At 42.5% G+C, this 26,235-nt stretch overlaps 1 protein-coding gene across 1 annotated transcript in view; it reads right to left on the reverse strand.

Moving 5' to 3' along the window:
- Positions 1 to 3,696: 3,696 nt before the first annotated feature.
- Positions 3,697 to 26,235, reverse strand: part of LOC118966043 (adhesive plaque matrix protein-like) — a 28,123-nt gene continuing 5,584 nt past the window's right edge. Inside the window, exon 2 of the mRNA XM_036987970.1 lies at positions 3,697 to 3,867. The gene's annotated coding sequence lies outside the window, so the exon portion shown is untranslated. The remainder of the gene's footprint in view (positions 3,868 to 26,235) is intronic.

Genomic DNA, 26,235 nt, shown 5'->3' on the forward strand with positions numbered 1-26,235 from the left:
ACACAATAACGCACTATACACACACACACACACATACACATGGATTTAGTACTGTAGATATGTGGTAGTGGTGGAGTAGGGGCCTGAGGACACACAGTGTGTTGTGAAATCTGTGAATGTATTGTAATGTTTTTAAAATGGTATAACCGGCTATAATTTTGGTGGACCCCAGGAAGAGTATCTGCTGCATGGGGATCCATAATAAACCCCAGGAAGAGTATCTGCTGCATGGGGATCCATAATAAACCCCAGGAAGAGTATCTGCTGCATGGGGATCCATAATAAACCCCAGGAAGAGTATCTGCTGCATGGGGATCCATAATAAATTCAAATACAAAGAATGATTTTTAAGCCATGAGACAATTGAGAAACGGATTGTATATGTGTGCCATTCAGACGGTGAATGGGCAAGACAAAAGATTGAAGTGCCTTTGAAAGGGGTCTGGTAGTAGGTGCCAACCACAACGGTTTGTGTCAAGACATGTAACGCAGCTATGTTTTTCATGCTCAATAGTTTCTTGTATGTATCAGGAATGGTTCACCAACCAAAGGACATCCATTCAACTTGACACAACTGTGGGAAGCATTGGAGTCAACATGGGCCAGCATCCCTGTGGAATGATTTCGACACCTTGTAGGGTCCATGCCCTGACGAATTGAGGCTGTTCTGGTTGGAAAAAGTTTGTGGGGGGGGGGTTGCAACTCAATATTAGGAAGGTGTTCCTAATGTTTGATATGCTCAGGACTACAACTCAGTATATATTAAAAAGTTGCTACAACTTCACTGAGGGGTAACTCTACTTTACATCTTTCCAACCAATACAATTCCTGAATACAATCATTATAATAATATAACAAACGCCATTTAGCATTTTTATCCAAAGCGACCAGGAGTTCCATGCTTTTCTTAACTCTTGTTCTGAGCACCTGAGATTCACGATGCAATCTGACGCACGTCAAATCAGTTGCCTTGATCTTTTGATATTTGCGAGGACTATGATCTATGCACAGATCTTTACAGGAAACCAACTGATCGCAATAGTTTGTTGAGGGCTGATAGCTGTCACACGCCTCCCTTGAAACACAGTTATAACCAATTCTGTTGAATCAAAAGAACCTGCAAAAAACAATCACACATTGACTTTGATCTGAAACCATTCCTGTGATTATTGAGTTTTTGCAAATAATATTGTGTTTAATTATGATGAAATTGTATCTATGATCGTCTGATATCCATTCATTTATATGTATTATGGATGGTTCTAAATTGACCAATAATATCATGCCACAGTCGGTCATGATTACAAACACCTGCACAAGTCCAATGAAATCCTGAAGACAGCTTGCTGTTGAAACGTTGGTGAATAATACATGATTGCGTCAGAGCTCTTGGAGTCGGCAGCTTCTCCTTGTCTTCTGAAGTTTCCATAGCGATTCACAGTAAAGTGAGTGCATACATCTTTGTGAACATGGTATATAGTGCATCGTGCATGAATACATCTTTGTGAACATGGTATATAGTGCATCGTGCATGAATACATCTTTGTGAACATAGTGCATTGTGCATGAATACATTTTTGTGAACATGGTATATAGTGCATCGTGCATGAATACATCTTTGTGAACATAGTGCATCGTGCATGAATACATTTTTGTGAACATGGTATATAGTGCATCGTGCATGAATACATCTTTACAAAGGGGTGGTCACGGGAATCAAACCCACTATGCTGCATCTACGGTCCACCTAAAAATACTTTGTCCACATACAACAATCACGTTAAAACACCGTTTTTCTTTGATGAATTGGTAGCGCTTCATTTGACCTGATTAAATATAGGATGTACAGTTCAGACAAAGGGTTTTCCAGAAAAATAAATACATTGAAAGCTACATCTCAGAGTAATAATGGGTGTTAACTGTTTACCTTACCTTATGACCTTAGTTTGATACTCAAAAAGAGTTAAGACTTGACTTGACAGCCAGCTGACATAACATGTCATAACAGCTGACATAACATGTCATAGCAGCTGACATAACATGTCATAACAGCTGACATAACATGTCATAACAGCTGACATAACATGTCATAGCAGCTGACATAACATGTCATAGCAGCTGACATAACATGTCATAGCAGCTGACATAACATGTCATAACAGCTGACATAACATGTCATAACAGCTGACATAACATGTCATAACAGCTGACATAACATGTCATAACAGCTGACATAACTGGTAATAACACTGTCATGACACATATATTGAGACCTGTTATGATATATATTGAGTTATTTTATGGCTGGTTATGACACCTACATAAGAGTGTTAAAACCCACAAAGCAAAACATTCCACTACACCATAGGCTACGTGTCAACAGTATGTTTATATTATATATTTAATTGCCCATATTAAATTTCAATTGTACTGTAATTACGTACAGATTGATGTCGGCCATGCACCTATCCCAGTTCTCTGTTTCTGGTGACTGGGATGAATGCAGGAGCAGATTTCAGGAGCAGGACAAGACACCCTCTTTTAGACTGATGACTGACATAAGGGCATGTACGTGACAGGCCTATCTGGATTATATGATTATGATGGTCATAATGCTTCTTGACAGTGTCAAAGTGTATTTTCTTCATGTTATTTAAAATATGTTGGAAAAAAAATGTCTGTAAAAAAATATTTACAGCATCAACAAAGGACTTAAGAAACTTTCGAACGAAAGAGAACTTCTTGGCAGGGAAAAATACGTTTGAATAAATGTGGGTTTTGACACTCTTATATAGGTGTCATTAACCAGCCATAAAATAACGCAATATGTCACAACAGATGTAAGTATATGGGTCATGACAGTGTTATGACCATATTATGACAGGTTATGTCAGCTGTTATGACATATTATGACATGGTTAGGACCGTGTCATAACATGTTATGATGCTGGGTGTCAAGTAAAGTGCTACCAAGAAGGATCATTCTGGTCTTTCCTCCAGTACTTTGCTGCAAACGATTCATCTTTTATTTATATTCCTTGTGTCATTCTAATTCTTCTCATTGCCTCATTGTTTAATAATTAATATAGTTTAACCGTATTCTCACAACAATGTTATCTGATAATGGAACTCATGAACATAGCTTATTTAACATTATGAATGTTCATAACAGATTTGCAGCTTCATTTAGAGAAAACGATAAGACAAATGAACCATTCAAAATCATATACACTGAGAGACTAAAGGCTTCATCACCTTCCTACTTTATTGCACCTTAATCTCCTCTAGTAGCTCCAGAAAACATCTCCTCTAGTAGCTCCAGAAAACATCTCCTCTAGTAGCCTCCAGAAAACATCTCCTCTAGTAGCTCCAGAAAACATCTCCTCTAGTAGCTCCAGAAAACATCTCCTCTAGTAGCTCCAGAAAACATCTCCTCTAGTAGCTCCAGAAAACATCTCCTCTAGTAGCTCCAGAAAACATCTCCTCTAGTAGCTCCAGAAATCATCTCCTCTAGTAGCTCCAGAAAACATTGATCCGAAGCTCTTGTCACTATTGTACTTTGTACTGCATTGGTGCATTGTGTTTCTGGGTTTTGCTCATATCATGTTGTTCTCAGTTCTCCTTTGTAAAAGGACGTAATCTCCTGATTAAACAAAGGAAACAAAAGTGGAATGCCATGCTTGTACTTACTGTAGAGGATGGTGCCCTGTGTAGCTCTGGTTTTGACAGTCAGATACAGGGTAACAGTGGTGTCTTTGGCAGGGTGAGAGGGATCTGCGCTGGCACCAGGAGACTGCAGCAGAGAGCCAAGGGGAGGCAGCTCCAAGTACGATGTGCCGTTGAACGAGGGGATGAATATTGTGGTATCTGAAAAGAAAAACATTCATTATAAAATGATTCTTAAACATCCCCGTGACATCACATACAGCAGGACTAAAACTAACAGGTCAATATTAAACATCCCCATGACATCACACACAGCAGGACTAAAACTAACAGGTCAATCAATATTCTATATTAAACATCCCCATGACATCACACACAGCAGGACTAAAACTAATAGGTCAATATTCTATATTAAAACATCCCTGTGACATCACATACAGCAGGACTAAAACTAATAGGTCAATATTCTATATTAAACATCCCCGTGACATCACACACAGCAGGACTAAAACTAATAGGGCAATATTCTATATTAAAACATCCCCGTGACATCACACACAGCAGGACTAAAACTAATAGGGCAATATTCTATATTAAAACATCCCCGTGACATCACACACAGCAGGACTAAAACTAATAGGGCAATATTCTATATTAAAACATCCCCGTGACATCACATACAGCAGGACTAAAACTAACAGGTCAATTTTCTATATTAAACATCCCCATGACCTCACATACAGCAGGACTAAAACTAATAGGTCAATATTCTATATTAAACATCCCCTTGACATCACATACAGCAGGACTAAAACTAATAGGTCAATATTCTATATTAAACATCCCCGTGACATCACACACAGCAGGACTAAAACTAATAGGTCAATATTCTATATTAAACATCCCCATGACATCACATACAGCAGGACTAAAACTAACAGGTCAATATTCTATATTAAACATCCCCATGACATCACATACAGCAGGACTAAAACTAATAGGTCAATATTCTATATTAAACATCCCCATGACATCACATACAGCAGGACTAAAACTAACAGGTCAATATTCTATATTAAACATCCCCATGACATCACATACAGCAGGACTAAAACTAATAGGTCAATATTCTATATTAAACATCCCCGTGACATCACACACAGCAGGACTAAAACTAATAGGTCAATATTCTATATTAAACATCCCCATGACATCACATACAGCAGGACTAAAACTAATAGGTCAATATTCTATATTAAACATCCCCATGACATCACATACAGCAGGACTAAAACTAATAGGTCAATATTCTATATTAAACATCCCCATGACATCACATACAGCAGGACTAAAACTAATAGGTCAATATTCTATATTAAACATCCCCGTGACATCACATACAGCAGGACTAAAACTAACAGGTCAATATTCTATATTAAACATCCCCATGACATCACATACAGCAGGACTAAAACTAATAGGTCAATATTCTATATTAAACATCCCCATGACATCACATACAGCAGGTGTAACGATCGTCCAAAACTGAGCGTGGTAAGTGCTCATGATACATTTAATACTCAAAACACTCAAACAAAATAACAAAGAGGGAAAAACGAAATAGTCCTGTCAGGTAACAATAAACAGAAACAGGCTCCGGACTGTTGACCGTCGTTGGAGGTTCCGGTCAGTGGCCCGTCATTGGAGGTTCCGGACAGTGGCCCGTCATTGGAGGTTCCGGACAGTGGCCCGTCGTTGGAGGTTCCGGACAGTGGCCCGTCGTTGGAGGTTCCGGACAGTGGCCCGTCGTTGGAGGTTCCGGACAGTGGCCCGTCGTTGGAGGTTCCGGACAGTGGCCCGTCATTGGAGGTTCCGGACAGTGGCCCGTCGTTGGAGGTTCCGGACAGTGGCCCGTCGTTGGAGGTACCGGACAGTGGCCCGTCATTGGAGGTTCCGGACAGTGGCCCGTCGTTGGAGGTTCCGGACAGTGGCCCGTCGTTGGAGGTTCCGGACAGTGGCCCGTCGTTGGAGGTTCCGGACAGTGGCCCATCGTTGGAGGTTCCGGTCAGTGGCCCATCGCTGGAGGTTCCGGACTGTTGACCGTCGTTGGAGGTTCCGGTCAGTGGCCCATCGTTGGAGGTTCCGGACTGTGAAACGTCGCCGGAAGCTCTGGACTGGGAATTGTCGCCGGAAGCTCTGGCCTGTGGAGGCGCACTGGAGGCCTGATGCGCGGGACCGGTACAGGTAGCACCGGGCTGAAGACACGCACCACAGGGCGAGTGCGGGGAGGAGGCACAGGACTGTGGAGGCGCACTGGAGGCCTGATGCGTGGGACCGGTACAGGTAGCACCGGGCTGAAGACACGCACCTCAGGGCGAGTGTGGGGATGAGGCACAGGACGTACTGGACTGTGGAGGCGCACTAGAGGTCTGGAGCGTAGAGCTGGCACAACCCGTCCTGGCTGGATGTTTATTTTCTCCCTGCAAATGCAGGGCGCTGGCACAGGACGCACTGGGCTGTGCAGACGCACCGGAGACACAGTGCGCAGAGCCGGCGCAGGATATCCTGCTCCAAGGAGGTGTACCATCCGTCTTGGCTGGATGCCCATTCTAGCCCGGCCAATGCAGGGAACCAGGCTATGAATGCGCACTGGAGACACTCCCCACGGTAAGCACAACGAGTTGGCTCAGGTCTGAACCCTGACTCTGCCACTCTCCTCATGTACCCCCCCCCCCCCCCAAAAAAAAATCCTCTTTCACTGCCTCCGCCTGTTTCCATGGCAGGGTCTTGTCCCCTGCCATTACCTCCTCCCAGGTCCAGGATGTCCTCCACTCTCTTTTCTCCCGGGCCCAGGATCCCTGCTCCTCTTGAACATGCTGCTTGGTCCTTTTTAGGTGGGTAGTTCTGTAACGATAATCGTATGAAGGAGTGGACCAAAACGCAGCGTGGTAAGTGTTCATTATAAATGTAATACTCAAAACACCAAACAAAATAACAAAGAGGGAAAACCGAAACAGTCCTGTCAGGTGCAGACAATAAACAGAAAACAACTACCCACAAAACCCAAACGAAAAATAACAACTTATACATGATCCCGAATCAAAGACAACGATAGACAGCTGCCTCTGATTGGGAAACACACCAACATAGAAATAAAGAAACTAGAATGCCCACCCTATTCACACCCTGGCCTAACCAAAATAGAGAATAGAGAATCTATGGCCAGGGCGTGACAGCAGGACTAAAACTAATAGGTCAATATTCTATATTAAAACATTCTGTTGTGGCCTCCCGGGTGGCGCTGTGGTTAAGGGCGCTGTACTGCAGCGCCAGCTGTGCCATCAGAGTCCCTGGGTTCGCGCCCAGACTCCGGGAGGTCCGGGGGGCGACGCACAATTGGCCTAGGCGTCGTCCGGGTTAGGGAGGGATTGGTCGGTAGGGATCTCCTTGTCTCATCGCGCACCAGCGACTCCTGTGGCGGGCCGGGCGCAGTGCGCGCTAGCCAAGGTTGCCAGGTGCACGGTGTATCCTCCATTGGTGTGGCTGGCTTCCGGGTTGGAGGCGCGCTGTGTTAAGAAGCAGTACGGCTGGTTGGGTTGTGTATCGGAGGACGCATGACATTCAGCCTTCCTCTCTCCTGAGCCGGGAGTTGTAGCAATGAGACAAGATAGTAGCTACTACAACAATTGGATACCATGAAATTGGGGAGAAAAAGGGGTAAAAATAAAAAAATAAAAACATGTGTGTATTTATTGTCACGTGTCCATCGTTTTTTACTATAGCTAAATGAATTTCCCTTGTGGGATAATAAAGCCTGTACTCTACTCTAGATATGTGGGATAATAAGACAAGGACCAATCCCTCCTGCGTCCTCCGATACACAACTCTAGATATGTGGGATAATAAAGACTCTACTCTAGATATGTGGGATAATAAAGACTCTACTCTAGATATGAGGGATAATAAAGACTCTACTCTAGATATGTGGAATAATAAAGACTCTACTCTAGATATGAGGGATAATAAAGACTCTACTCTAGATATGAGGGATAATAAAGACTCTACTCTAGATATGTGGAATAATAAAGACTCTACTCTAGATATGAGGGATAATAAAGACTCTACTCTAGATATGAGGGATAATAAAGACTCTACTCTAGATATGTGGGATAATAAAGACTACTCTACTCTAGATATGTGGGATAAAAAAATACTACTCTACTCTAGATATGTGGGATAATAAAGACTCTAATCTAGACATGCCGCTCACCCATTAGACAACACTATCATCAAGCTGAGCTCAGAAGACCATTGTATCTATAGCTTTAACTGTTTTCATTTACACATATTTACAACCTAGTTTTATGATATTTCTGTCTCTTACCCTAAACATGCTATGTGACCTAACAAATATGTCAGATCAGGTAACATACTGTATAACTAACTACACTGGGAGACAACTAGCTAGCTTAGCTTACATTTGTGGCTCTCAGTTTAGCAACATACCTCATAGTTGTGAGCACCAGGAGCGTCCGTATAGCCTCTCACAACTACATTGGTTAAATGACACTATTTTGCCATATTCTAATAAGAGCATGTTGTATATAGTTCATAGTGAGTGATGAGTCCAGAGACGAGACGAGGACAATTACCATCTGGTTAGCACTCTATTTCTCTGACCATTAAGCTTTTCTTCAGCTCATTTAATCAGCTCATCAGATAACATGGAAAGTTATCAATCATACAAGTATAATAAAGCAGTTTGGAAATACTCCTAGTATATTACAGTGAACATACTCTTAGTATATTACAGTGAACATACTCCTAGTATATTACAGTGAACATACTCCTAGTATAGTACAGTGAACATACTCCTAGTATAGTACAGTGAACATACTCCTAGTATAGTACAGTGAACATACTCCTAGTATAGTACAGTGAACGTACTCCTAGTATAGTACAGTGAACATACTCCTAGTATATTACAGTGAACATACTCCTAGTATAGTACAGTGAACGTACTCCTAGTATAGTACAGTGAACATACTCCTAGTATATTACAGTGAACATACTCCTAGTATTTTACAGTGAACATACTCCTAGTATAGTACAGTGAACATACTCCTAGTATATTACAGTGAACATACTCCTAGTATAGTACAGTGAACATACTCCTAGTATATTACAGTGAACATACTCCTAGTATAGTACAGTGAACATACTCCTAGTATATTACAGTGAACATACTCCTAGTATTTTACAGTGAACATACTCCTAGTATATTACAGTGAACATACTCCTAGTATAGTACAGTGAACATGCTCCTAGTATATTACAGTGAACATACTCCTAGTATATTACAGTGAACATACTCCTAGTATAGTACAGTGAACATACTCTTAGTATATTACAGTGAACATACTCCTAGTATATTACAGTGAACATACTCCTAGTATAGTACAGTGAACATACTCCTAGTATAGTACAGTGAACATACTCCTAGTATAGTACAGTGAACATACTCCTAGTATAGTACAGTGAACATACTCCTAGTATAGTACAGTGAACATACTCCTAGTATATTACAGTGAACATACTCCTAGTATAGTATAGTGAACATACTCCTAGTATATTACAGTGAACATACTCCTAGTATATTACAGTGAACATACTCCTAGTATAGTACAGTGAACATACTCCTAGTATATTACAGTGAACATACTCCTAGTATAGTACAGTGAACGTACTCCTAGTATATTACAGTGAACATACTCCTAGTATATTACAGTGAACATACTCCTAGTATAGTACAGTGAACGTACTCCTAGTATATTACAGTGAACATACTCCTAGTATATTACAGTGAACATACTCCTAGTATAGTGCAGTGAACATACTCCTAGTATAGTACAGTGAACATACTCCTAGTATATTACAGTGAACATACTCCTAGTATATTACAGTGAACATACTCCTAGTATATTACAGTGAACATACTCCTAGTATAGTACAGTGAACATACTCCTAGTATATTACAGTGAACATACTCCTAGTATAGTACAGTGAACATACTCCTAGTATATTACAGTGAACATACTCCTAGTATATTACAGTGAACATACTCCTAGTATATTACAGTGAACATACTCCTAGTATAGTACAGTGAACACACTCCTAGTATATTACAGTGAACATACTCCTAGTATATTACAGTGAACATACTCCTAGTATATTACAGTGAACATACTCCTAGTATATTACAGTGAACATACTCCTAGTATATTACAGTGAACATACTCCTAGTATATTACAGTGAACATACTCCTAGTATATTACAGTGAACATACTCCTAGTATAGTACAGTGAACATACTCCTAGTATATTACAGTGAACATACTCCTAGTATAGTACAGTGAACATACTCCTAGTATATTACAGTGAACATACTCCTAGTATATTACAGTGAACATACTCCTAGTATAGTACAGTGAACATACTCCTAGTATATTACAGTGAACATACTCCTAGTATAGTACAGTGAACATACTCCTAGTATATTACAGTGAACATACTCCTAGTATAGTACAGTGAACATACTCCTAGTATAGTACAGTGAACATACTCCTAGTATAGTACAGTGAACATACTCCTAGTATATTACAGTGAACATACTCCTGTTTTTTTATTATGAACACATTCCTCTGACTTTTTTCCATCACCACAAAAATATAACTGCAATAATCTATAATCTAAGCAATTGGAAATACTACTGGCTAAAAGAAACAAGATAAAATGTTCAGAAAAAGCTATCCTTCCCTCTCACTGTCCCCTCTTCCCACCCTGACAGTTAGGCTATGAGCAGGCAGAAGGGCCCAGTCAGGTCTGCCTGGCCGCTGTGTTATCTCCCCAGAGGATGACAGAGGGTGATGACTTTAACAGGGTCTGGATGGAGGGGTCTGGAGGACAGGGTGATGACTTTAACAGGGTCTGGATGGAGGGGTCTGGACGAGAGGGTGATGACTTTAACAGGGGCAGGATTGAGGGGGGGCAGAGTAGAGGGGGATGACTAACAGGGATGGAGGGGGCTGGAGGAGAGGGTGATAACTTTAACAGGGTCTGGATGGAGGGGGCTGGAATAGAGAATGATGACATTAACAGGGTCTGGATGGAAGGGGATGACTTTAACAGGGACAGGATGGAGGGGGTTGGGGGAGAAGGTGATGACTAACAGGGGCAGGATGGAGGGGGGGGCGGAGTAGAGGGGGAAGACTTTAACAGGTTCTGGATGGAGGGGGCTGGAGGAGAGGGTGATGACTTTAACAGGGTCTGGATGGAGGGGTCTGGAGGAGAGGGTGATAACTTTAACAGGGGCAGGATGGAGGGGGATGGAGGAGAGGGTGATGACTTTAACAGGGGCAGGATGGAGGGGGATGGATGAGAGGGTGATGACTTTAACAGGGGCAGGATGGAGGGGTCTGGAGGAGGGGGGGTGACTTTAAAAGGGGCTGGATGGAGGGGGGGCAGAGGAGAGGGGGATGACTTTAACAGAGGGTGGATGGAGGGGGGGTGGATGGAGGGGGGATGAGGGAGAAGTGGAGGATGGTGGAGGATGATCCTACTCAGGTCAGGGACTCCACCAGGTGGTAATGATGATCTGTTGGCTTCCACACAAAGGACCAAAGACTGGTGACTCTGTCAGGGTACAGTAGTAATATGTCAGAGGATTAGGACTGGTGACTGTCAGGGTACAGTAGTAACATGTCAGAGGATTAGGACTGGTGACTGTCAGGGTACAGTAGTAACATGTCAGATGATTAGGACTGGTGACTCTGTCAGGGTACAGTAGTAACATGTCAGAGGATTAGGACTGGTGACTGTCAGGGTACAGTAGTAACATGTCAGAGGATTAGGACTGGTGACTGTCAGGGTACAGTAGTAACATGTCAGAGGATTAGGACTGGTGACTGTCAGGGTACAGTAGTAACATATCAGAGTATTAGGACTGGTGACTGTCAGGGTACAGTAGTAACATGTCAGAGGATTAGGACTGGTGACTGTCAGGGTACAGTAGTAACATGTCAGAGGATTAGGACTGGTGACTGTCAGGGTACAGTAGTAACATGTCAGAGGATTAGGACTGGTGACTGTCAGGGTACAGTAGTAACATGTCAGAGGATTAGGACTGGTAACTGTCAGGGTACAGTAGTAACATGTCAGAGGATTAGGACTGGTGACTGTCAGGGTACAGTAGTAACATGTCAGAGGATTAGGACTGGTGACTGTCAGGGTACAGTAGTAACATGTCAGAGTATTAGGACTGGTGACTGTCAGGGTACAGTAGTAACATGTCAGAGTATTAGGACTGGTGACTGTCAGGGTACAGTAGTAACATGTCAGAGGATTAGGACTGGTGACTCTGTCAGGGTACAGTAGTAACATGTCAGAGGATTAGGACTGGTGACTGTCAGGGTACAGTAGTAACATGTCAGAGTATTAGGACTGGTGACTGTCAGGGTACAGTAGTAACATGTCAGAGGATTAGGACTGTGACTGTCAGGGTACAGTAGTAACATGTCAGATGATTAGGACTGGTGACTGTCAGGGTACAGTAGTAACATGTCAGAGGATTAGGACTGGTGACTGTCAGGGTACAGCAGTAACATGTCAGAGGATTAGGACTGGTGACTGTCAGGGTACAGTAGTAACATGTCAGAGGATTAGGACTGGTGACTGTCAGGGTACAGTAGTAACATGTCAGAGGATTAGGACTGGTGACTCTGTCAGGGTACAGTAGTAACATGTCAGAGGATTAGGACTGGTGACTGTCAGGGTACAGTAATAACATGTCAGAGGATTAGGACTGGTGACTGTCAGGGTACAGTAGTAACATGTCAGAGGATTAGGGCTGGGGTCTGCGGCTAGAGATGGAGGTTAGGGGCTGGGTGCCGAGGGCCGAGGGCCTGGAGCTGGGGGCTGTTCAGTCTTCCTGTCAATGCTAATGGTTTGGGCTGTTCAGTGTTCCTGTCAATGCTAATGGTTTGGGCTGTTCAGTCTTCCTGTCAATGCTAATGGTTTGGACTGTTCAGTGTTCCTGTCAATGCTAATGATTTGGACTGTTCAGTCTTCCTGTCAATGCTAATGGTTTGGACTGTTCAGTATTCCTGTCAATGCTAATGATTTGGACTGTTCAGTATTCCTGTCAATGCTAATGACTTGGACTGTTCAGTATTCCTGTCAATGCTAATGACTTGGACTGTTCAGTATTCCTGTCAATGCTAATGATTTGGACTGTTCAGTATTCCTGTCAATGCTAATGACTTGGACTGTTCAGTATTCCTGTCAATGCTAATGACTTGGACTGTTCAGTGTTCCTGTCAATGCTAATGACTTGGACTGTTCAGTATTCCTGTCAATGCTAATGATTTGGACTGTTCAGTATTCCTGTCAATGCTAATGATTTGGACTGTTCAGTATTCCTGTCAATGCTAATGATTTGGACTGTTCAGTGTTCCTGTCAATGCTAATGACTTGGACTGTTCAGTGTTCCTGTCAATGCTAATGATTTGGACTGTTCAGTATTCCTGTCAATGCTAATGGTTTGGACTGTTCAGTATTCCTGTCAATGCTAATGATTTGGACTGTTCAGTATTCCTGTCAATGCTAATGACTTGGACTGTTCAGTATTCCTGTCAATGCTAATGACTTGGACTGTTCAGTATTCCTGTCAATGCTAATGATTTGGACTGTTCAGTATTCCTGTCAATGCTAATGACTTGGACTGTTCAGTATTCCTGTCAATGCTAATGACTTGGACTGTTCAGTGTTCCTGTCAATGCTAATGACTTGGACTGTTCAGTATTCCTGTCAATGCTAATGATTTGGACTGTTCAGTATTCCTGTCAATGCTAATGATTTGGACTGTTCAGTATTCCTGTCAATGCTAATGGTTTGGGCTGTTCAGTCTTCCTGTCAATGCTAATGATTTGGACTGTTCAGTATTCCTGTCAATGCTAATGGTTTGGGCTGTTCAGTATTCCTGTCAATGCTAATGGTTTGGGCTGTTCAGTCCCATACCCCACCATTCCCCATTATTAAGCATTTATTTTGTAATAATGTAACCATACCTTCAACATAATGTTCCTATAACATTGCCATAACATCCCCATAACATTGCCATAACATCCCCATACTATCCAGAAATGCACCTTTGCTTGTTTGCGTTTGTTTTTAAAGCGGTGGGATTAGGGACAATATTAGGGACAATCTGAGTTTGTTAGTAGTAATCAAGCCCTTTTTGTTAATTTCAACAATGGGCCAATATCCTCCAAATGCAAAACAAACCTATGAAGAGTTAGGACTTGGGGAAATGAGGCGTGTTGAGGGTCATGATGGATCCAGAAACCAGTGTGAATAATTAGCTGCTTCGCTGCTCATGACTTATTTTCTAGCCCCCATCCTCATTTTACTCTGCTACTCATTTTGGTGATCACTTATCTTTCAATTTAAGGCTTACAGACCTGACAGACTCTTTTGTCAGGGTCTACGACCCACTGTGTCTTGCCTGATAAAGATCATTTATCAGAGATTAATGGTTTGCACACACAGCTGACCTGGCTCTGACTGAATAGTACCTGTGTGACCAGGCTGCTTGAGAAAGCAGGGTCTGGCCTGGTCACCAGGATGAAGCATATGATAGGCCAGGTTCCAATGTCCATACTTGCTTAATAGCTAGTGAAGCGATGTATTGGTCATGCTATGTAAATGGTATGCCAGTGTGCCCCAACAAGGCTTGTAAATGGAAAGTATTATTACTGTAGTTGTTAGCCTACACATGAACATAATAAACGAGTCATTAGATGATACTGTACAGTATGTCATTATAACTAGCAGGGAGCAGAGAGAGAGAGAGAGTTGACTGGTCAAGTTATCAATCCTGTGACAGGCAGGTGGGCAGGCAGACAGGTAGGGGGCAGGCAGTCAGACAGGGGACAGTGGGCTGGGGGGAGACGGGGCAGACAGGGGACAGTGGGCTGGAGGGATACGGGGCAGACAGGCAGACAGGGGACAGTGGGCTGGGGGGAGACGGGGCAGACAAGCAGGGGTTAGGCAGGCAGACAGTGGACAGACAAGCAGGGTGTTAGGCAGGCAGACGGGACAGTGGGCTGGGGGGAGACGGGGCAGACAGGCAGGGGTTAGGCAGGCAGACAGCGGACAGACAAGCAGGGGGTTAGGCAGGCAGACAGGGGACAGTGGGCTGGGGGGAGACGGGGCAGACAGGCAGGGGTTAGGCAGGCAGAGACGGGACAGTGGGCTGGGGGGAGACGGGGCAGACAGGCAGGGGTTAGGCAGGCAGAGACGGGACAGTGGGCTGGGGGGAGACGGGGCAGACAGGGGGCAGACAGACATGGGGCAGGCAGGGGGCAGGGAGGGTGGTGGGGGCAGGGTGCAGACAGACAGGGGGCAGACAGACATGGGGAAGGCGGGCAGGCAGACAGGCAGGAAGCAGACAAACAGATAGGGGGCAGGCAGGGAACAGACAAACAAACAGACAGGTGTCTGTGACTTAATCTAATATGTGAGAGGATGCAGCAGTGTTGTTGTCACCCCGTAAAGTTGCTGTGGTACAGACATATTACTGTGGTACAATAATATACTAAGTTGCTGTGGTACAGACATATGACTGTGGTACAATAATATACTAAGTTGCTGTGGTACAGACATATTACTGTGGTACAATAATATACTAAGTTGCTGTGGTACAGACATATTACTGTGGTACAATAATATACTAAGTTGCTGTGGTACAGACATATTACTGTGGTACAATAATATACTAAGTTGCTGTGGTACAGGCATATTACTGTTTTACAATAATATACTAAGTTGCTGTGGTACAGGCATATTACTGTTTTACAATAATACACTTCTAGACCAGGGACTTTGTCAGCATGACAGCCTTTAGACTTCTACTTCAAACTTCAGGCTGTCAGTGTGTGAGTGTGAGTGTGTCAAACAGTGTCTGTGTGTGTGTGTGTGTGTGTGTGTGTGTGTGTGTGAGTGTGTCAAACAGCGTTTGTGTGTGTGTGTGTGTGTGTGTGTGTGTGTGTGTGTGTGTGTGTGTGTGTGTGTGTGTGTGCATGTGTGCGTGTGTGCGTGTGTGTGTACATGTGTGAGCGCGAGTGTATGAGGGACGAAGGGGGACTGACTAGCGAAGCCCATCACTAGCAGAGTGCTCAGTGCGTCACATGAGATTGCACCGTGGTTAATACGCTGGGACTGGGATGCCTTTCAACTCTATACCAATCTGTTTAACTCAGCATAAAATAGTGCAGCATGCCAGCGCTGGGATGCGTCCCAAATGGCAACCCATTACCTACATAGTGCACTACTTTGGACTGAAGCACTATGGGATAGCCCATTGGCTCTGGTCAAAAGTAGTCCACTATATAGGGAATGGGGCGCTGGTGTTTAGGGGAGGGCGGCGTTACGAGTGTGATGAACCGTGGTATAGGCTATAGAGCGTCATTAATGGACGTCTGGGAAAACAAACTCCAGGAGAACAAGTGAATGGATCTCATTGTTGTTTAGTTGATTATTATTCTTTCATTACAAATTGTTTTCGTCAATCTTAGAAAAAAAAGGTGCTCTCTAGAACCTAAAAAAGTTATTCAGCTGTCCCCATAAGAGAACCCATTGAAGAACCCTTTTGGTGCCAGAAAGGGTTCTCCGACCAATGGGGTCAGCTGAAGAACCTTTTCGGAAACATTTAGCCTTTTTTCTCTAAGAGTGTATGTTGATGTTATCGACTGTTCATTTATAAGGAAGATAATAAACCTTTCCTCTTAGGACCACGGTAAAGGTACTGTATCACAAAATAATATGAGATTTTTGAATATAATTTAATTTGAATATTCCTGTATGACATTTTTAGCTATTGTAAGAACCCTTCTCCACTGTGACCCAGCACCTTCCTAATATTGAGTTGCACCCCCTTTTTGCCCTCAGAACAGCCTTAATTCATCGGGGTATGGACTGCAAGGTGTCAAAATCTTTCCACAGGGATGCTGGCCCATGTTGACTCCAGTGCTTCCCGCTCACCTGGATTCACCTGGTCAGTCTATGTCATGGAAAGAGCAGGTGTACCTAATGTTTTGTATACTCAGTGCATATGAGAGTAAATTACCAAATACACGGTACTACTTTTGACATGTTGTGATACGCTAAAATACATCCAGGTTAAGAGTTCATCTAGTACTTCCTTTTTATTCTCTGGAGACACCTCTATTTCCGTCTACCAGCTAGCTAGCTCTGCTGAATCAATATTAGATGCCTCTATTTCCGTCTACCAGCTAGCTAGCTATGGTGAATCAATATTAGATGCTTCTATTTCCGTCTACCAGCTAGCTAGCTCTGGTGAATCAATATTAGACGCCTCTATTTCCGTCTACCAGCTAGCTAGCTATGGTGAAACAATATTAGAAGCCTCTATTTCCATCTACCAGCTAGCTAGCTATGGTGAATCAATATTAGAAGCCTCTATTTCCATCTACCAGCTAGCTAGCTCTGCTGAATCAATATTAGATGCCTCTATTTCTGTCTACCAGCTAGCTAGCTCTGCTGAATCAATATTATAAACAAATTTGTCACCAAGCACATCTCACTCATTAGTATAGGTCAAGTTATGTATATAAAATACATTAGGGCCGTGCAGAGAGATTTTGCACACATATAGCGGGGGGGTAGGCTGCATACTAATATTAAACACTCAAGGAAATTCCTTTAAGGTTCTGGGTGATAATTTGGTATTTCTTTCCCATGGGACAGATGGGGCTGTAATATAGGCTATAAATGAGCTAGCCCATTGCAGCCCTGGAGATAATATAGGAGACTCTGTTGCTTTGCTGAGGCAGATAGAGAGACTAACAACATCTGAGAACGCACAGCGAAGGTGTCAAAAGAGGGTGGAAGGGTACACAAACAGACCTAGTACAGGGTTTTAGTTGAGACAGAGAGGGACTACAGGTTGTGTCACTACTTTGAACAGTGTTTAGCGACACATTCAATGTGATTTCAGGTGTCAACGTAGAAGGCTTATCCACTGCATAAATAGTTCATTCCTGGCTGGTTTGGAGAAAAGGTCACAGTGTCATCACATCACTTAATGATTCCCCACCAGTCTTATGCAATGTAGGCTATTCCCTTGCTGTTTATCCCAGTATTTTGCGCTGAGAGGATGTAAAGTTTTGCACCACTATGAGCTATATTTTTAGAGATCAGTTTAAATTAAAGTGAAATGAAGGAAGTGAAAAAGGAACATGTTGCTAGGCAGTTATCTAACAACACAGTGACAACAGTGAACTGAAATGACTGTATCCAGTAGTGCCACTGTTTAAACTGCCACATCTAAATTCTGACTAAAACATTTAAACAAAGTTGGGATCCTTAATGTTAAGAAAAATCCCTAAATGAGAAACATTGTTTTTCACCCCACAAAATTTTAATCACAGTGCAGTTATCATAAAACATATTATTTTCCTTGTTATAGCCTAACTCAGGGATGGCAACTGGTGGCCCGCGGGAAGCCCCCCCTTTTGAAAGCCCTCGGCTCAGTCACTAATAGTCAGTCAATTAGCCCAGGTTCAGCTAACATTCTTTAGATTGCTAAGTCAGAGGTCAGCTATCTAAACTTGTTGTTATCATGGTATCATGAATTACGGGCCGGGGGTCCCCTATTGATTTTGTTTGTTAGTCTCACTCAGATGTCATATTAAAAACTGCAAACATTTCTCTACACCCTGTAAAACAGCAAAACATTTTGATGGGGGGGTGTGGATTTGGGTATGCAGCCTCGCGAGCAGATTGTTTGTGGCCCCTACCCCCATCAAAGTTGCTAACTAGATGGTAGGCTATAAAGGCCCGGGCGGACACCACACGACTTATAAAACAGTAACACTGCTAAGCCTCTCACATTAAATGACCGTCTTTCCAGGAGTTTGTTGTCTTGCCAACGTCGTGGTGCGCAGAAGAAACAATGTGGCACAGACAAGATTCTTCACTTGGTCTTGAGGATTCTCCATACCACGCTGTCTCACTAAAACAATGATGTGATGATGTGATCAGATTTAACGTAGCTACGACAAGCTGTGGCTCAAAGCAGCCTCAAAAATGTTTTCAGTCAGACATTCATGCTTGACATATACAGAGTTGAAGTATCTAGCCAATACATTTTGAGTTGAATAACATTGTGTGTAAAGAGCTTGTCAGAGCTGTAACAATTTAACACTTTGGCAAGTACAAAAGCATCCTAGTAGTAGTCATCGCTACTAGTCGAGATCTCATTGGCTATTGCTGATCACCGTTCTGAAATCTTGTAGTTGCACATCTCACACTACAAGATCATTGCAGATTTTGTGCTGATGAAATCAAAATTGTTTGAAAATATTGGGCCGTCTGGGCCTGCTTAAGGATGGGATAGGTAGCACACAGATCAGTTGACATTAAACGTCGGTGAGTAGCCAATGACTTGGGGATTTTGTCTCTGATCTCAACATCTCATAGTGTACACCCGACTTTAGGCTACTTTGGGGAACTTGCGAGGCATGCAAGAAAAGAAATTGCGAGATACAGATTACCAAGACATTCCCTCTCGCTGGCCTGCCTGCACCCCTCTTCTCTCTCCCTCGTGCTGGCCTGCCTGCCCCCTCTTCTCTCTCCCTCGCGCTGGCCTGCCTGCCCCCTCTTCTCTCATCCTCGTGCTTGCCTGCCTGCCTGCCCCCTTTTCTCTCTTCCTCGCGCTGGCCTGCCTGCACCTCTTCTCTCTCCCTCGTGCTGGCCTGCCTGCACCGCTTCTCTCTTCCTTGTGCTGGCCTGCCTGCACCTCTTCTCTCTCCCTTGTGCTGGCCTGCCTGCACCGCTTCTCTCTTCCTCGTGCTGGCCTGCCTGCACCTCTTCTCTCTCCCTCGTGCTGGCCTGCCTGCACCTCTTCTCTCTCCCTCGTGCTGGCCTGCCTGCAGTCTTTGGTCTGTTGTACTGTCTTCGGTCGGTTTCTTGTAGAATGTCCTAGCCTATTCATTGATGATAGGCCCTGCTTTACCCGAAGTTGCGAGACATTGCAAGCCAAGAAATTTCAAGATACAGCATTGCATTGTGAGATACCGTTTTTGATTGCCGATAGATAGGATGTCTGGGGGATGACCTATACTGATAGATAGGCCTAGTGCACGGTTCTGACTGTCTGTCTGGTGTCTGACCTGCCTATACTGATAGATAGGCCTAGTGCACAGTTCTGACTGTCTGTCTGGGGTCTGACCTGCCTATACTGATAGATAGGCCTAGTGCACAGTTCTGACTGTCTGTCTGGTGTCTGACCTGCCTATACTGATAGATAGGCCTAGTGCACGGTTCTGACTGTCTGTCTGGTAGCTGACCTGCCTATACTGATAGATAGGCCTAGTGCACGGTTCTGACTGTCTGCTCCTACAACTGACTCATATGACTGGTTTGAACAGCCACATCCCACATAACTACTGTCACCTTGTGTGTGTGTGTGTGTGTGTGTGTGTGTGTGTGTGTGTGTGTGTGTGTGTGTGTGTGTGTGTGTGTGTGTTATGAGTGAGTCTGATGAGTGTGAGATAAAAGTCACCCAGTCAATTACTGTCACCCGTATTCATAAAGTGTTTCAGAGAAGGAGTGCTGATCTAGGATCAGGTCCCCCCTGTCCATGTAATCTTACTTATTATTATCTAAAAGGCAGAACTGATCCTAGATCAGCACTCCTACTCAGAGATGCTTTATGAATATGGGCCCTGCACTCTAGCAGATAACCTGCACCTCATATGTCTCCCTGATAACACAGAAACCTAATCAGTTTGTCACCTGAAGACAGTTATTGATCTCTGCAAAATGAACATTCTGACCTTTCAGGCACTCTTTTTTTATTATTTATACCTTTAATCTAACATCCATTGCTGTACTATATAACATCCATTACCATCTAACATCCATTACCATCTAACATCCATTACCATCTAACATCCATTCCTTTACTATATAACATTCTTTACCATCTAACATCCATTACCATCTAACATCCATTACATCTAACATCCATTCCTTTACTATATAACATCCATTACTATATAACATCCATTACCATCTACCATCCATTACCATCTACCATCCATTACCATCTAACATCCATTACCATCTAACATCAATTCCTTTACTATATAACATCCATTACTATATAACATCCATTACCATCTACCATCCATTACCATCTAACATCCATTACCATCTAACATCCATTACCATCTAACATCCATTACCATCTAACATCCATTCCTTTACTATATAACATCCATTACCATCTAACATCCATTCCTTTACTATATAACATCCATTACTATATAACATCCATTACCATCTACCATCCATTACCATCTAACATCAATTCCTTTACTATATAACATCCATTACTATATAACATCCATTACCATCTACCATCCATTACCATCTAACATCCATTCCTTTACTATATAACATCCATTACTATATAACATCCATTACCATCTACCATCCATTACCATCTAACATCCATTACCATCTAACATCCATTCCTTTACTATATAACATTCTTTACCATCTAACATCCATTACCATCTACCGTCCATTACTATCTAACATCCATTCCTTTACTATATAACATTCTTTACCATATAACATCCATTACCATCTAACATCCATTACCATCTAACATCCTTTACTATATAACATCCATTACCATCTAACATCCATTACCATCTAACATCCTTTACCATCTAAAATCCTTTACTATATAACATCCATTCCCATCTAACATCCATTACCATCTAACATCCATTACCATCTAACATCCTTTACCATATAACATCCTTTACCATCTAAAATCCTTTACTATATAACATCCATTACCATCCAACATCCTTTACTATATAACATCCATTACCATCTAACATCCATTACCATCTAACATCCATTACCATCTAACATCCATTCCTTTACTATATAACATCCTTTACTATATAACATCCATTACCATCTAACATCCATTCCCATCTAACATCCTTTACTATATAACATCCATTACCATCTAACATCCATTCCTTTACTATATAACATCCATTACTATATAACATCCATTACCATCTACCATCCATTACCATCTAACATCCATTACCATCTAACATCCATTCCTTTACTATATAACATCCATTACCATCTAACATCCATTACCATCTAACATCCATTACCATCTAACATCCATTCCTTTACTATATAACATCCTTTACTATATAACATCCATTACCATCTAACATCCATTCCCATCTAACATCCTTTACTATATAACATCCATTACCATCTAACATCCATTCCTTTACTATATAACATCCATTACTATATAACATCCATTACCATCTAACATCCATTACCATATAATATCCATTACTATATAACATCCATTACCATCTACCATCTAACATCCATTCCTTTACTATATAAAATCCATTACTATATAACATCCATTACCATCTAACATCCATTCCTTTACTATATACCATCCATTACTATATAACATCCATTACCATCTAATATCCATTACCATCTAACATCCATTAATAATTGGTTTTACATCCATTCCTTTACTATATAACATCCTTTGCTATATAACATCCATTACTATATAACATCCATTACCATCTAACATCCATTACCATCTAACATCCATTACCATCTAACATCCATTACCATCTAATATCCTTTACCATCTAATATCCTTTACCATCTAATATCCTTTACCATCTAACATCCATTACCATCTAACATCCATTACCATCTAACATCCATTACTATATAACATCCATTACCATCTAACATCCATTACCATCTAACATCCATTACCATCTAACATCCATTAATAATTGGTTTTACATCCATTCTATAAAGTTGCAAAAAGAACATGACAACTTCACTCGGCTTCACTCATGTATAAAATTCATGTTTTCAATTTTAATACAAAAATAGGAACAAAAATTAAAAATTAATTAAATCTCTGTTTTTGAAAAGATGTGGTTAGATATTTAGAATAATTTATATTCATAAAATTATAAACTGGTATGGTCTTGAGAGAACAATAATTAATTCCAAATACTCTTGCTCAAAGTGCAATGATACTCAGTTTTATTTGGTACCAAAGGAATGAGAAAAAGAAATATCTAGGATGATTAATGAATTCAAGTCAGTGCATGACTGTCTGAAATGGCACCCTATTCCCTATATAGTGCGCTATTTCTGACCAGAGCCCTATGCGCCCTGGTCAAAAGTAGTGCACTGTATAGAGTGCATAGGGTGCTATTTCAGACACAGCCCATATGCGCCAAAATGTCTGATCTCGCATCGATAGAGATACATTAACTTATGACTCAGCAAATTAGCTCAGCAGCTGAACATTGACTTATTGACACCAGTAGGACAACGTGTTCAATCAGCTGATGTAGAAGATAGGAATACAATGAAAAGGCTGTTAGCACAATAGAGGATAACATCAGGATGAACATCAGGAATATCACAGCCCTTAATCTGGATACAACGGTCTTGCAGTAAAGCATATCTTTTATTTGTCCTTTATTTAACCAGAAAAGACACATTGAGATGAACATCTCTTTTTCAAGTGATCCCTGGCCATCTAACACACAGAGACACATTGAGATTAACATCTCTTTTTCAAGTGATCCCTGGCCATCTTACACACAGAGACACATTGAGATGAACATCTCTTTTTCAAGTGATCCCTGGCCATCTAACAACACACAGAGACACATTGAGATGAACATCTCTTTTTCAAGTGATCCCTGGCCATCTAACACACAGAGACACATTGAGATTAACATCTCTTTTTCAAGTGATCCCTGGCCATCTAACACACAGAGACACAAAGACACATTGAGATTAACATCACTTTTTCAAGTGATCCCTGGCCATCTAACACACAGAGACACAAAGACACATTGAGATTAACATCACTTTTTCAAGTGATCCCTGGCCATCTAACACACAGAGACACAAATACACATTGAGATTAACATCACTTTTTCAAGTGATCCCTGACCATCTAACACACAGAGACACATTGAGATTAACATCTCTTTTTCAAGTGATCCCTGGCCATCTAACAACACACAGAGAAACATTGAGATTAACATCTCTTTTTCAAGTGATCCCTGGCCATCTAACACACAGAGACACATTGAGATTAACATCTCTTTTTCAAGTGATCCCTGGCCATTTAACACACAGAGACACATTGAGATTAACATCTCTTTTTCAAGTGATCCCTGGCCATTTAACACACAGAGACACATTGAGATTAACATCTCTTTTTCAAGTGATCCCTGGCCATCTAACAACACACAGAGACACATTGAGATTAACATCTCTTTTTAAAGTGATCCCTGGCCATCTAACACACAGAGACACATTGAGATTAACATCTCTTTTTCAAGTGATCCCTGGCCATCTAACACACAGAGACACATTGAGATGAACATCTATTTTTCAAGTGATCCCTGGCCATCTAACAACACATTGTGGCAACACTTTGCCAACAGGTATAACACGTTATTACATTTACAATATCTTATGATACAGATTATAACATTATATTAGACATATTTAATGATGTATCTCTAATGTGGCACATGTTTAACTGATTCAAAATGTATTTAGTCGTGATCAGTATTTAGTTGTGATCAGTATTTAGTTGTGATCAGTATTTAGTCGAGATCAGTATTTAGTCGAGATCAGTATTTAGTCGAGATAGGTTTTTAGGTGTGATCAGTATTTAATCGAGATCAGTATTTAGTCGAGATCAGTATTTAGTCGAGATCAGTATTTAGTCGAGATAGGTTTTTTGGTGTGATCTCTATTTAGTTGTGATCAGTATTTAGTCCACAGGGTCAGTGGGAGTCCCAGTCAACCCCAGCATGTGTTTTATACCTACTAACCACAGGGTCAGTAGGAGCTCCAGTCAACCCCAGCATGTGTTTTATACCTACTAACCACAGGGTCAGTGGGAGCCCCAGTCAACCCCAGCATGTGTTTTATACCTACTAACCACAGGGTCAGTGGGAGCCCCAGTCAACCCCAGCATGTGTTTAATACCTACTAACCACAGGGTCAGTGGGAGCCCCAGTCAACCCCAGCATGTGTTTAATACCTACTAACCACAGGGTCAGTGGGAGCCCCAGTCAACCCCAGCATGTGTTTTATACCTACTAACCACAGGGTCAGTGGGAGCTCCAGTCAACCCCAGCATGTGTTTTATACCTACTAACCACAGGGTCAGTGGGAGCCCCAGTCAACCCCAGCATGTGTTTAATACCTACTAACCACAGGGTCAGTGGGAGCCCCAGTCAACCCCAGCATGTGTTTTATACCTACTAACCACAGGGTCAGTGGGAGCTCCAGTCAACCCCAGCATGTGTTTTATACCTACTAACCACAGGGTCAGTAGGAGCTCCAGTCAACCCCAGCATGTGTTTTATACCTACTAACCACAGGGTCAGTGGGAGCTCCAGTCAACCCCAGCATGTGTTTAATACCTACTAACCACAGGGTCAGTGGGAGCCCCAGTCAACCCCAGCATGTGTTGTATACCTACTAACCACAGGGTCAGTGGGAGCCCCAGTCAACCCCAGCATGTGTTTAATACCTACTAACCACAGGGTCAGTGGGAGCCCCAGTCAACCCCAGCATGTGTTTTATACCTACTAACCACAGGGTCAGTGGGAGCCCCAGTCAACCCCAGCATGTGTTTAATACCTACTAACCACAGGGTCAGTGGGAGCCCCAGTCAACCCCAGCATGTGTTTAATACCTACTAACCACAGGGTCAGTGGGAGCCCCAGTCAACCCCAGCATGTGTTTTATACCTACTAACCACAGGGTCAGTGGGAGCCCCAGTCAACCCCAGCATGTGTTTAATACCTACTAACCACAGGGTCAGTGGGAGCCCCAGTCAACCCCAGCATGTGTTTTATACCTACTAACCACAGGGTCAGTGGGAGCCCCAGTCAACCCCAGCATGTGTTTTATACCTACTAACCACAGGGTCAGTGGGAGCCCCAGTCAACCCCAGCATGTGTTTTATACCTACTAACCACAGGGTCAGTGGGAGCCCCAGTCAACCCCAGCATGTGTTTAATACCTACTAACCACAGGGTCAGTGGGAGCCCCAGTCAACCCCAGCATGTGTTTTATACCTACTAACCACAGGGTCAGTGGGAGCCCCAGTCAACCCCAGCATGTGTTTAATACCTACTAACCACAGGGTCAGTGGGAGCCCCAGTCAACCCCAGCATGTGTTGTATACCTACTAACCACAGGGTCAGTGGGAGCCCCAGTCAACCCCAGCATGTGTTGTATACCTACTAACCACAGGGTCAGTGGGAGCCCCAGTCAACCCCAGCATGTGTTTTATACCTACTAACCACAGGGTCAGTGGGAGCCCCAGTCAACCCCAGCATGTGTTTT

This window comes from Oncorhynchus mykiss, chromosome 1 (genome assembly GCF_013265735.2).
Source record: "Oncorhynchus mykiss isolate Arlee chromosome 1, USDA_OmykA_1.1, whole genome shotgun sequence".
In the NCBI taxonomy this organism is placed as follows: domain Eukaryota; kingdom Metazoa; phylum Chordata; class Actinopteri; order Salmoniformes; family Salmonidae; genus Oncorhynchus; species Oncorhynchus mykiss.